This window comes from Triticum urartu, chromosome 3 (genome assembly GCF_003073215.2).
Source record: "Triticum urartu cultivar G1812 chromosome 3, Tu2.1, whole genome shotgun sequence".
Classification (NCBI taxonomy): domain Eukaryota; kingdom Viridiplantae; phylum Streptophyta; class Magnoliopsida; order Poales; family Poaceae; genus Triticum; species Triticum urartu.
The window spans coordinates 467,098,898-467,113,056 of record NC_053024.1 but is presented as its reverse complement, the minus strand read 5'-3'; positions in this window follow the sequence as shown (position 1 = coordinate 467,113,056).

Sequence of the window (14,159 nt, the reverse complement as noted above, 5' to 3'; positions counted from 1 at the left end):
TGAAAGGACGGGACGACTGGGAGCAAACTGTTGTAAGGTACTGTACTAGTAGAAGACGGGGATGAGTAGGGCGTGCGAACAGCGTGGGGCTGCTGGCTTGCCCAGTGGATAAACGGATGCAAGGCCCCAAAGAGTTCTCGAGAACTATGCGGGACCCAGTAGATGTCATGTCTACTAGACCCATATCGTACGCCTGACGATATAGCTTCTGCCTGTTCGCATGCCATGCCGGCGTGTGGGTAACTTCACTTAATTCCGTCAACCGTCGCACCTCCCACGACCTTCGCCTCCCTCGCGCGGTCGCGCCCTTTGAGACTCGACCGGCTATAAATGAGCAATTTTTTGCCTACTCCACATGCATGATACTCCCTCTTGTCCTTTTTACTTCCGTCAACCGTTTGGAAAGTGTTTGACCAAATTTATACTAAAAATATCAATATCTACAATACTGATTATAATGAGTATAAGAACTACTATTAGATGAGTTAGATGAGTTAAAATTCTAATCCTGAACTAACCCTGAAGTAACTCTAGCGAAAGAGGTGTTTGGATGACAGGGTTAGATGGAGCATGGATACGGCGAGGTGCCTTCATGGGCGGTGCGAGAGGGAGGGAGGGAGGGAGAGGACGAGAAGCTTCGAGGAAGTGGGGAGGGATCTGCTATGGGGAGAGCGAGAGAAAAATGTGTTTTTTAGTGTCCCGAGAAGGACTAACCCAAATAAGCACCTCTTGGGTGGGTTAGATTTTTTTGGGTTAGTTGAATTCAAACTAACCCAAACTAACTCTAACACATGGATCCAAACAGGGCCAAGGTTAGCTTTTAGAGTACTACTACCCCCTTCTAGTTTAAAGGGCTCGATTCAAAATTTTCACCTACTCTTAGCAAGATAGAGGCGGTGGAATAGTTTTTGTAGTTCTTCACAAAAAAATGTTTTTACCAACGCATGCATGAACACTAGTTACTCTAACCCCCCTCTCTTCTTTAATTCTTTGCCACACCAGCATGTTTGCTATTCCCATGTGCATGATACCAGCTAAGATACCACCATTATGGCCAGCCTTAATCATCTCATGCAATAATTTAATGCACCTTGAAATATGAACATGTGTGGGCAGTGTATGTTTTTACTGACTTCAGACTATACCTAGCCCGGCATGCAAGATGAGACTTATTATGCATCGTTCCCCATACCTGCAGGAAGCCCGTCGTCTCCAAATCTTTTCCTCTCCATGCGTGGAAACAATATGCCTGCCAGACTCTCCTTCTCCCTCCGGCAGTCCCACCACTCCACCCCGTGTGGAAAAATCTGCATGCATGACTCTCCTCCCCCGGCCCTCGTCCAATCCGTTGTGACCATTAATATTTCCCCCCCTCCCCCCCCCCCTCGCGTAATTTACTCCAACAAATATGCCCATGTACTACCTCCTTTCCGGTTTATAGGGCTCAATTCAAAAATCTCACCAACCAAGGTAGATGATGAGTGGTGGAATAATTTTCATGGTTTATAAAAGCACTCAATTAATGCGCTCATTTTTCTCAAAGAATTGTGTTTACCAATGCATTAATTGCAATGCATGCATGCATGACGTACATGCATTGGTCAAGTTTCTCATAATCCTCGCATGCAATGAATTAATGCACCTTGAAATCTAAGCATGTGATGGGAGTAGCTATTACGTTAATCACGCAACATATCTTCCGGGACGCTGCTTCGGTTACTTAACTGCAGGTGCATTGGGTCACTGACATATGGGCCCAACAGGGGTCTGGCCCACATGTCAGTGACGCAACTGGACCTGCAGTTAAGTCAGTGCAGCTCAGTCCATACCTTACGTAGGTGTGCCATTGCTCGCTATAAATACTGCACCTCCCACGACATCGCTATCTCCTCCCCCTCATGTTCACTTTCATCGCTATCTCCTCCCCCTCCCTCTCACGTCGACCACCATGGCATCTCCCCTCCCAAGCCCTAGGCGCCCCTCGCTGCACCGCACGGACGATCACGCGTCGCCGTTCCATTCCTTGCCGCCACTAGTCGAGGAGGACGCGTCGGTGTTCCGCTCCTCGCCGCGACGCGACGAGGTGGACGCGTCTCCATTCCGTTCCTCACTGCCACTAGTCGAGGAGGATGCGTCGGTGTTCCGCTCCTCGCCGCGACGCGTCGAGGTGGACGCGTCGGCGTTCCCAATCTCGCCAGCACGCGCGTCGGAGGACACGTCGGCTCCCCGCTACGAGGAGAACACCGTGCCGCCCGCCGAGCCCCCCATCCTTGAGGAGCTTTGGAAAGAAATGGATGTCGCCTTGTGGGAGGCTTTGCGTCCAGCAGAGCACGCCAAAATAGAGGCGGAGAAGAAGCTCGAGGAAGAGAAGCGCACCGCGGAACAAGCTTCCTGGAAGGCCTATGTCACGTCCGAAAGAGTCAGGCAATTGGCTCTTTGGCAGAAGGCTCGTGCGAGGGTCGTGAGGGTGGCGGAGGACGCCCGTGCCGAAGCCCTGAGTGCAGTCGGGCCCAAGCGCCTCATCTACGCTTGGCGGTACGTGGACCCGGTGCACGCTTCCAACGAGGAGGAGTACCTGTTGGTGCCGGATCACCACACCGGTGAGATCGCGCTCGCCCGCCGACAAGCCGCCAATAAGCACCTCGCGAGTTGCGAGGCTGAGGAAGAGGCATTGTGTCGGCGCACTAGGAAACGGCCGCGCACCAGGGCACTCGTGGCGCGCCGCAAGCGCTCCTGCGAGCGCCGTGGCTTTTAGTAGGAGTATAATTTTTGTTTTGTAAGGCGATCTCATTAGTTTTGGCACGCAAATGATAAATCCCGAACGTTCAGGAATTATTAGCGTGCTTAATTAAGTATGTAAAAGGGAAAGTTTGGAACCATGTGTATTCGTACGCATTTTGTAAGTACGTGCATATAGCACAAACTTTACTATATACTATCGCACTACACGTCTCTCTCTATATATGCTTGCAGACTGTGCTACTCCCTCCGTCCAGGTCAATAAGTCATCTTTGGTTGTGCACCATGACCAAGAAGGAGGGAAGACTTATACACCTAGGACATTTTGATTAGTGAAATTAGGATAGCTGTCATGATAACTTTACATACAAACAGAATAGGATTGTTCATTTGTTAGACTTTTCAAGGACTTCTTTTTTGAAGAAAAAAAATCAGCATGGGAGATCTGTTTTCACGAATTGAACTTTGCACGTGCTATGCACATACCCGCGTACTAGTAATATACTAGTTGTCGTTGTCAAATCGAATAGTACTGCACCGTCCACTGCATGCCCGGCTGAACACGCCTCCTCGCCTCCATCAAACCCCTTCGTTAAACCCGCATGCAAACCGAGAAACCTACTCCGGCCCGCGGGGGGAAATTTGTCGGTTGCCGTTGGAGAATAATAGAGTCACGTCCAATCCATTTGAGTTATTTGCGTGTATGATTCTCCCTCCATAAAAAGTTAATTGCATCCTTAATCTTGTATTCTAAGTACTCTGTGGGTTCCATTGTCAGTACAGTGTACATGAATTGCAGGCTGGCTACAGATTCGTACAGAAAGTTAAAAGGAAACAAATCCATCCTTAATCATGTATTCTAAGTACTCTGTGGGTTCCAATGCCAGTACAGTAGCGAAAGAAGTATAGTATATATTAAAAAAAGCTAAAGTTTAGGACAGAATTCGAACTCAGGTCATCGCGCTGCGAGCATCCGGCCCGCACCAGTACACTAGGTGTTGGTTGCGGACAATGCAAGAGATAAAACTTTATAACAATGAGCCCGTCCATTGCAACGGATCCAAAGTAGAATAATACATACTCACAAATTTGAAAGAAAATATTTTACTTTTGATATACGTATCACTAAAAATATCTTGTGTTTCACTCCAAACAGTTTACTTTTGATATAACAATGATTGGACCAGTACTGTGATCACTCAAGCAAGTTGTCTGACATCGATATGACCCTAGCTGCTGGTATGTGTCTCATAAGTCAAGCGGCGTGTTGTAGTCATCATCACCTATCCACTTCCCGCAGCACAAATTCGCTTCTCCATCTTTGTCCGCTCTTCCATCCCTGCTAAGGCGCCTCCCCCTCGTCCAATCTTCCATCCCCGCTAAGGCACCTCCCCCCCTCGTCCGAAACCCAAGCACTAACAATGGCAGAACCGAGCAGCGTCCACCGAAAGAATGGCTGGAATTCACTCCCCGCAGAGGTAATCAAGCTCATTGTTCCACGTGTGGACAATCACAGTACCATGCCGCTCGCCGCGTGCTCGTCGGGGCTGTACCATTTACTCAAAGCCCTCAGGCCGGAGCTTTTTAAGCCAGCTCCTTGCTTGCTGATGCCGCCTAATATTCAGAAACGGCATGTCACGTAGCATAAAAACCGTAGGGTGGCAAGCATCAACCCCCTTGAATGCGATATGATCCCCGTCACCCTCAACTACATTAACGGTATGCACTAGGTCGGCATGAACACGTCTTGGATGGTGCTCGTCGACGGTCGCGACAGCTGGATGCTCGTGGAGGTCTACACCCGGCGATTGATCCCCCTTCCTTCGATTAACACTGCACTGCTTTGGCACCGCAGCCTAGAATACTCGAAATCTTACAGTAGCCAACATGCTACCAAGTTTCATTTGCTCAAGGTTGTAATCTTCCAAGTGCCCACAAGATCTGCGAATTATAAAGACTTCAGGCTAATTGCGTTCTTCAACCGTGGTCTCGCCTATCTAACAGGTCACTACGGTAAGTGGATAAATCTGCACGTCCATCACAGGATCATACATCCTCCATGGTTCTCTGATGCCATTGAACACAAGGGCTTCATTTACGCTGTCGACTCCTTCTATGGCTGGACGTATTGCTGGCCTACTCCAGTCATCGCTACAAACGGATGTTACAGCAGTATGTTACTTTCCTATGATATCATGATTGCTTGCTTATATTACTGTCAACATTTACTGGAAAAAATTCATGCTCATAACATGTTGTTCTTAAGATTGACTACATCAAGAGCCCTTTTTTATTTGACTACAAATTTTTTTGAGGGTTATCTGACTCCAACTTGATATGATGTTGTAGGCTGCCTGGTGTCCCTACCCTTCCTAATCCCAGAACTTTTCAAAGAAAAGCGGCATGGCAGTTGCAAGTGGTTCTTGGCTCGATCAGACGACGGCGAATGATTGATGATCGTTCGCACGTACCGGACGTGTTATTTCACAGAATACAATCACAGTCACTACAAGGTCTTTGAGCAGGATCCCAGCTTCTTTGGGCCTTCAGGAATTTTTGACAGGAGGTTGGTAAGTAGCCTTGGTACACGCTCTCTGTTTGTTGGACTGAATTATCCGATTGACCAGGAGATAACCGACGGCAAGGATCATGATGGCAGTGCGGTTTCGTTCATCAGGCAAAACTATGTGTACATAGCGTACCATGCGTCTCTGCATGCACCATACCCTGATATGTGCCGCCACGCTCTGCAGCCCAAAGTAGGAGAGAGGGTCGCAAGTATCAGACTTCGACCTGCTGGCTGGAGTTTCCCCCGTCAGGCACCCATCTGGTTCAAGCCGTCAGCCAATCTCCACAGCTTAATAAATAGTAACGTCTAACTGAGCCAGTTAGTTAGATGCGTACACTTGGTGTAGTAGGATCTTTATTTAGTTTGATGCATACACTTGTTCTTTCTTGGTAGCCCTTTTGTAATGATGGCTGATGTTTGGTTTGGAAGAGAGAGCTGAGTCTTCACTCTTCTGGCCTGCTTACTGCTTCTGTTGCACCCCCAGCCCTGGTTGCTGCTGCTGCTGTTTTCAATGTACAATCAATAGTATATTTCGTTTGTTGGTTGTGTGTTGTTAGAACGACAAACACAATGTTTTGGAAGTCGTTGCACGGTTCGATCCTTTAGCCCCGTACCATACGTAGCGCATACTATTTTTCATACGGAACACATTTTCTACTTGTTGATAACATGCAGCCCACTGATGAAGACCCAATAGAGAAGCCCATAATTAGCTAGAAGGGAGGCTCTTACATGAATCCGGCCCAGGTACATGCTCATGGTCCCCTAAACATAAATAAGTAAATAAATAAATAAAGCTAAATGATCATGCACCAGTTCTTTAAATTCACGATTTAACAGGAGTATATTATCTCCTATGATAGTGTCGTTACATTCAGTCCATATTACTCTTCGGCAAAGATAGCGACCAGTCTTCTTTCTCCCAGCATTTTCTTCCTGCAACCAGCGGACCCATGCAAATCATAGTCAACGTCGTAAATAGATCCGGTCCATTTTTATTTTTCAATAAGAATGTCCAACCCAGCCCAGCACATCGGTAGGGGGAGAATTAGGAAATGGACACAGAAGTAGTCTTTAGAATGCATTTATTATGTGATCAAACTCATCTTACCTGCTCATCGGACAAAATCCAAGTGCCCCTCAATGTCGGCATCTCAAGGGGCGTCAACTTGCAACTACGGACACGCCATGCTGGAGAGACACCCAAGGAAACATCCTCGTGCATTGCACGGAACATCAAGATGCATTTGTATGAGTAGTTTATCTTGTGAGGGAAAAGGATGAACGAGGGAAGGCCTTATTTGCAAATGTGTAGAGGGGTGTAGGTTTCTTTTAGCAAAATTGCCATAGTTTCCTTCCTATCCGTCAGATATAAATCGGACGGCCTATACTGCAGGATGGCAGGCACACCATCATCAACAACTCTGTTTTTATAAGAGTAGAGATAGAGATAGAGACTACTACCAATGTGCTGGCCCGTGCGTTGCAATGGATCCAAAGTAGTAGAATAATACTTCTTCACGTGCTTGAAATATAAACACTCTAGTTTTGATATACATATATCAATAAAAGTAAATCATGCTTCACTCAAAATATATTCCTCGGGATGTTTTGATGGTTTGAAGATAACAGGTTTTAAAAAAATTGGAGCTGTTTTTTTTACATTTTGTAGCGTGGCACGACATCTGGTGCACCTAAGCGTCTGAAAAAAATGAGTTTGGGTCGGTGGCACACCCTGCGGCAAGATGCCCGTGTGGGCTTCTTTTATAACTAGCAAGATGCTCGTGCATTGCAGGGAACATCAAGATGCATTTTTTTACAAAACACCTGTTGTGATTAACCCTTGTAGGAGTAATCCCATGTGTAAAAACTAATGATATCTCGAGAATTTTATCCGAAAAATGGTATCTTTGGAACAAGTTTTCTCTACTACTTGTGTCAACAGACATGACAGCTTGTCCATGGAAGTTGAACCACGGCGACCATCACGTTTCTTGTTTCTAGCAATGCCACACCCACACGCGATTCCCACGATGCCGCTCCAACCCACGGCACGACGTCCCCTGACGTGCGCCTCATCCCTCTCGGCCCCACCGCTCCTCTGCCTTTGTGTGCATGACATGTGGGCCAGCCGAACTGCGGCGACCATCAACTTTCTACCACAGCCACACCCGATTGGACGCGGTTTGCCAGCTCCGCTCATGTCCTCCAATCCGTACTCCCGCACCATCGAATTTTCATCCAGCGGTTGTGACACATTTTGTCCCGGGCACCAATCCTCGGCTGGAGTACTTCTATACAACAGGTAGTACCCGCCGGTGTGGCCATCTACGCCTCGTAACGCCTCGACGCCCAGGTGTGGCACCCTCGCCACGGCCACGCCACCACCGGCTAGTTCATCTCGAACGAGTGAGTCGCGAACCACGCCACCACCATGAGAATGACATGTGGTCGAGCTGTATTTAAGGTCTGCATGTCATTGACTCATAGGTCGGTGCACTAAGCCACTAAAGCTCGGTCTCGTGGGCCCCGAGAAGGAAATGTAACTCCTGCGGAAGGCCTTGTAGTGCTCCCGCAGTACGAGCTCGTGCCAAACCCAGATGAGATTTGGTAACCAACTAGTAAGGTACACGTGCATTGCACCCAAATCTCTACTCTCTATATCTATATCCGTATCTATATCTATACTCTTATAAAAACAGAGTCGGTGATGATGGTGTGCCTGCCATCCTACAATATAGGCCATCCGATTTATATCTAAGGGATAGGAAGGAAACTATGGCAATTTTGCAAAAAGATACCCACACCCCTCTCCACATTTGCAAATAAGGCCTTCTCATGTTCATCCTTTTCTTCCACAACATAAACTACTCATACAAATGCATCTTGATTTTCCGTCCAACGCATGGGCATCTTGCTTGTTATGAGTAAATAACACTCTATCAACGAGCCCCATCAGAAACCAAATTTCTTGGCTTCTGTGCTATAGCTAAATCTTCCCCTTGTTTCTGTTTTCCAACCCGGCGGCGGGCGGGGTGCGGTTTGCCAATAGTCGGTTTGCTCAACGGCGGTCCCACATGAAAGTGAAAATGCTAGGCAACACGCCTTCCCTAGCTATGTGGCGTGCCGGACGGGCCGTGGAGTACTCCCGATTCCCGGGCATGTGGGGGTGCGACGCGAACGCAGCAGGCCTTTTCCTTTTACTGGCAATGTGCCCGTGCGTTGCGACGGATCCAAAGTAGTAGCTAGGTTGCCGCATCGTCGGTTTGGTCACATGCGGTCCGACATGTTCTAGTGTTTCTAGCAAGATGCCCATGCTTTGCACGAAGTTGATGGAAAAGGTAAGCACAACTTATAAATTGATGGATGGAGTACTAGTTACAGTGATGCATAAAATTAAGCAAAGGGATCGCACATGTCGGTATTGACTGGAACGAGAATGCAATAGCACAATAAAAATTAAGGCCATGATGATGCGATCGCAGTGGTGGTTACAGGAGGCAAGAAGAAAGATGCATCCATCAACATAAGACCTCCTCCTCCTCAACTTAGTGCACCGGGCCACTGACCAGTGGCTAAGGAGCGGCGACTTTTGTGGCGAGGTCAAGGTGCTTCTCAGCAAAGGCATCCAAGGCTTCCAGCCGGTTGAGGAAGGCCAACATCGTAGCATCCTCAATGGCCTTGTAGATACCTATGTACATGATTTGCTCGTACATGTGGATGTATAGGTCGACGAATTCTTGCAGGCGAGGCACCTTGCGGCGAGCGTGACCTCCAGGTGGACATTCTTCATGGCGTCGGCGGGCAGTCACAGGGCCACCAGTGGTTGAAAGAGGTTCCGACCATGGAGGCTGATTAGGGTGGCAGGCAATGAGGAGCCCAGGCACGCAGGCTGGAGGAGTACGGCGATGTCATCCCCGAGCTTCTTGAGGACGGTGAACTTGTTGGTGGTGGCAACGATCATCTGGTCCAACTAAGAGTCGTAGTTGGCGTCGACGGCGGCCATCCACCAGCCGGTAGCGAACATCGTCTGGAGACGATCCTTGGAGCCATTGTTGGGTTTCGTAGTAATTTCAAAAAAATTCCTACGCACACGCAAGATCATGGTGATGTATAGCAATGAGAGGGTAGAGTGTAATCTACGTACCCTTGTAGATCGACAACGGAAGCGTTAACTTGGTTGATGTAGTCGTACGTCTCCACGGCCCGACCGATCAAGTACCGAAACTACGGCACCTCCGAGTTCTAGCACACGTTCAGCTCGATGACGATCCCCGGACTTCGATCCAGCAAAGTGTCGAGGAAGAGTTCCGTCAGCACAATGGCGTGGTGACGATCTTGATGTACTACCGTCGCAGGGCTTCGCCTAAGCACCGCTACAATATTATCGAGGACTATGGTGGAAGGGGGCACCGCACACGGCTAAGAATATGATCACGTGGATCAACTTGTGTCTCTAGGGGTGCCCCTTGCCTCCGTATATAAAGGCTCAAAGGGGGGGCCGGCCGGCCAAGAGGAGGCACGCCAAGAGGAGTCCTACTCCCTCCGGAAGTAGGACTCCCCCCCTTTCCTAGTTGGAATAGGATTCGCGGAGGGGGGAAAGAGGAGAGAGAGGAGGAAGGGGGCCGGCCCCCTCTCCTTGTCCTATTCAGACCAAGGGGGGAGGGGCGCGCGGCCCATCTCTGGCCACCTCTCCTCTCTTCCACTAAGGCCCATATACCTCCCGGGGGGTTCCGGTAACCTCCCGGTACTCCGGTAAAATCCCGATTTCACCCGGAACACTTCCGATATCCAAACATAGGCTTCCAATATATCAATCTTTATGTCTCGACCATTTTGAGACTCCTCGTCATGTCCGTGATCACATCCGGGACTCCGAACAAACTTCGTTACATCAAAATGCATAAACTCATAATATAACTGTCATCGTAACCTTAAGCGTGCGGACCCTACGGGTTCGAGAACAATGTAGACATGACCGAGACACGTCTCTAGTCAATAACCAATAGCGGAACCTGGATGCTCATATTGGCTCCTACATATTCTACAAAGATCTTTTATCGGTCAGACCGCATAACAACATATGTTGTTCCCTTTGTCATCGGTATGTTACTTGCCCGAGATTCGATCATCGGTATCCTATACCTAGTTCAATCTCGTTACCGGCAAGTCTCTTTACTCGTTCTGTAATACATCATCCTGCAACTAACTCATTAGTTGCAATGCTTGCAAGGCTTCAGTGATGTGCATTACCGAGAGGGCCCAGAGATACCTCTCCGACAATCAGAGTGAAAAGTCCTAATCTCGAAATACGCCAACCCAACATGTACCTTTGGAGACACCTGCAGAGCTCCTTTATAATCACCCAGTTATGTTGTGACATTTGGTAGCACACAAAGTGTTCCTCCGGCAAACGGGAGTTGCATAATCTCATAGTCATAGGAACATGTATAAGTCATGAAGAAAGCAATAGCAACATACTAAACGATCGGGTGCTAAGCTAATGGAATGGGTCATGTCAATCAGATCATTCAACTAATGATGTGATCCCATTAATCAAACGACAACTCTTTGTCCATGGTTAGGAAACATAACCATCTTTGATTAACGAGCTAGTCAAGTAGAGGCATACTAGTGACACTCTGTTTGTCTATGTATTCACACATGTATTATGTTTCTGGTTAATACAATTCTAGCATGAATAATAAACATTTATCATGTTATAAGGAAATAAATAATAACTTTATTATTTCCTCTAGGGCATATTTCCTTCAGTCTCCCACTTGCACTAGAGTCAATAATCTAGATCACATCGCCATGTGATTTAACATCAATAGTTCACATCTTTATGTGATTGGTTCACATCTCCATGTGACTAACACCCAAAGGGTTTACTAGATTCAATAATCTAGTTCACATCGCTATGTGATTAAGACCCAAAAAGTGATTATGTTTTGCTTGTGAGAGAACTTTAGTCAACGGGTCTTCCACATTCAGATCCGCATGTATTTTGCAAATTTCTATGTCAACAATGCTCTGCATGGAGCTACTCTAGCTAATTGCTCCCACTTTCAATGTGTATCCAGATTGAGACTTAGAGTCATCTGGATCAGTGTCAAAACTTGTATCGACGTAACCCTTTACGACGAACCTTTTGTCACCTCCGTAATCAAGAAACATATCCTTATTCCAGTAAGGATAATTTTGACCGTTGTCCATTGATCTACTCCTAGATCACTATTGTACTCCCTCTCTTAACACAGTGTATGGTATACAATAGATCTGGTACACAGTAGGGCATACTTTATAGAACCTATGACTGAGGCATAGGGAATGACTTTCATTCTCTTTCTATCTTCTGCCGTGGTCGGGCTTTGAGTCTTACTCAACTTCACACCTTGTAACACAGGCAAGAACTCTTTCTTTGACTGCTCCATTTTGAACTACTTCAAAATCTTGTCAATGTTTGTACTTATTGAAAAAACTTATTAAGCGTCTTGATCTATCTCTATAGATCTTGATGCTCAATATGTAAGCAGCTTCACCGAGGTCTTTCTTTGAAAAACTCCTTTCAAACACTCCTTTATGCTTTGCAGAATAATTCTACATTATCCCTGATCAACAATATGTCATTCACATATACTTATCAGAAATGCTGTAGTGCTCCCACTCACTTTCTAGTAAATACAGGCTTCACCGCAAGTCTGTATAAAACTATATGCTTTGATCAACTTATCAAAGCATATATTTCAACTCCGAGATGCTTGCACCAGTCCATAAATGGATCGCTGGAGCTTGCATATTTTGTTAGCACCTTTAGGATTGACAAAACCTTCTTGTTGCATCACATACAACTCTTCTTTAATAAATCCATTAAGGAATGCAGTTTTGTTTATCCATTTGCCAGATTTCATAAAATGCGGCAATTGCTAACATGATTCGGACAGACTTAAGCATAGATACGAGTGAGAAACTCTCATCATAGTCAACACCTTGAACTTGTCAAAAACTTTTGTGACAATTCTAGCTTTGTAGATAGTAACACTACTATCAGTGTTCGTCTTCCTCTTGAAGATCCATTTATTATCAATGGCTTGCCGATCATCGGGTCAAGTCCACCAAAGTCCACACTTTGTTCTCATACATGGATCCTATCTCAAATTTCATGGCCTCAAGCCATTTATCGGAATCTGGGCTCATCATCGCTTCCTCATAATTCGTAGGTTCGTCATGGTCAAGTAACATGACCTCCAGAATAGGATTACCGTACCACTCTGGTGCGGATCTCACTCTGCTTGACCTACGAGGTTTGGTAGTAACTTGATCCGAAGTTACATGATCATCATCATTATATTCCTCACTAATTGGTGCAGGAGTCACAGGAACAAATTTCTGTGATGAACTACTTTCCAATTATGGAGCAGGTACAGTTAACTCATCATGTTCTACTTTCCTCCCACTCACTTCTTTCGAGAGAAACTCCTTCTCTAGAAAGGATCCATTCTTAGCAACGAATGTCTTGCCTTCGGATCTGTGTTAGAAGGTGTACCCAACTGTCTCCTTTGGGTATCCTATGAAGACATATTTCTTCGATTTGGGTTTGAGCTTATCAGGATGAAACTTTTTCATATAAGCATCGCAACCCCAAACTTTAAGAAACGACAACTTTGGTTTCTTGCTAAACCACAGTTCATAAGGTGTCGTCTCAACGGATTTTGATGGTGCCCTATTTAACGTGAATGCAGCTGTCTCTAATGCATGACCCCAAAACGATAGTGGTAAATCGGTAAGAAACATCATAGATTGTACTATATCCAATAAAGTACGGTTATGATGTTCGGACACACCATTATGCTGTGGTGTTCCAGGTGGCATGAATTTGTGAAACTATTCCACATTGTTTTAATTGAAGACCAAACTCGTAACTCAAATATTCGTCTCCGTGATCAGATCGTGGAAACCTTATCTTCTTGTCACGATGATTTTCCACTTCACTCTGAAATTCTTTGAACTGTTCAAATGTTTCAGACTTATGTTTCATCAAGTAGATATCCCCATATCTGCTCAAATCATCTGTGAAGGTCAGAAAAATAATGATACCTGCTGCAAGCCTTAATATTCATCGGACCACATACATCAGTATGTATGATTTCCAACAAATCTGTTGCTTGCTTCATTGTTCCGGAGAACGGCGTTTTAGTCATCTTGCCCATAAGGCATGGTTCGCAAGCATCAAGTGATTCATAATCAAGTGATTCCAAAATCCCATCAGCATGGAGTTTCTTCATGCGCTTTACACCAATATGACCTAAACGGCAGTGCCACAAATAAGTTGCGCTATCATTATTAACTTTGCATCTTTTGGTTTCAATATTATGAATATGTGTATCACTACGATCGAGATCCAATGAACTTGTTTCATTGGGTGTATGACCATCGAAGGTTTTATTCATGTAAACAGAACAACAATTATTCTCTGACTTTAATGAATAACTGTATTGCAATAAACATGATCAAATCATATTCATGCTCAATGAAAAAACCAAATAACACTTATTTAGGTTCAACACTAATCCCGAAAGTATAGGGGAGTGTGCGATGATGATCATATCAATCTTGGAACTACTTCCAACACACATCATCACTTCACCCTTAACTAGTCTCTGTTTATTCTGCAACTCCTGTTTCGAGTTACTACTCTTAGCAACTGAGCCAGTATCAAATACCGAGGGGTTGCTATAAACACTAGTAAAGCACACATCAATAACATGTATATCCAATATACCTTTGTTCACTTTGCCATCCTTCTTATCCGCCAAATACTTGGGGTAGTTCCGCTTCCAGTGACCAG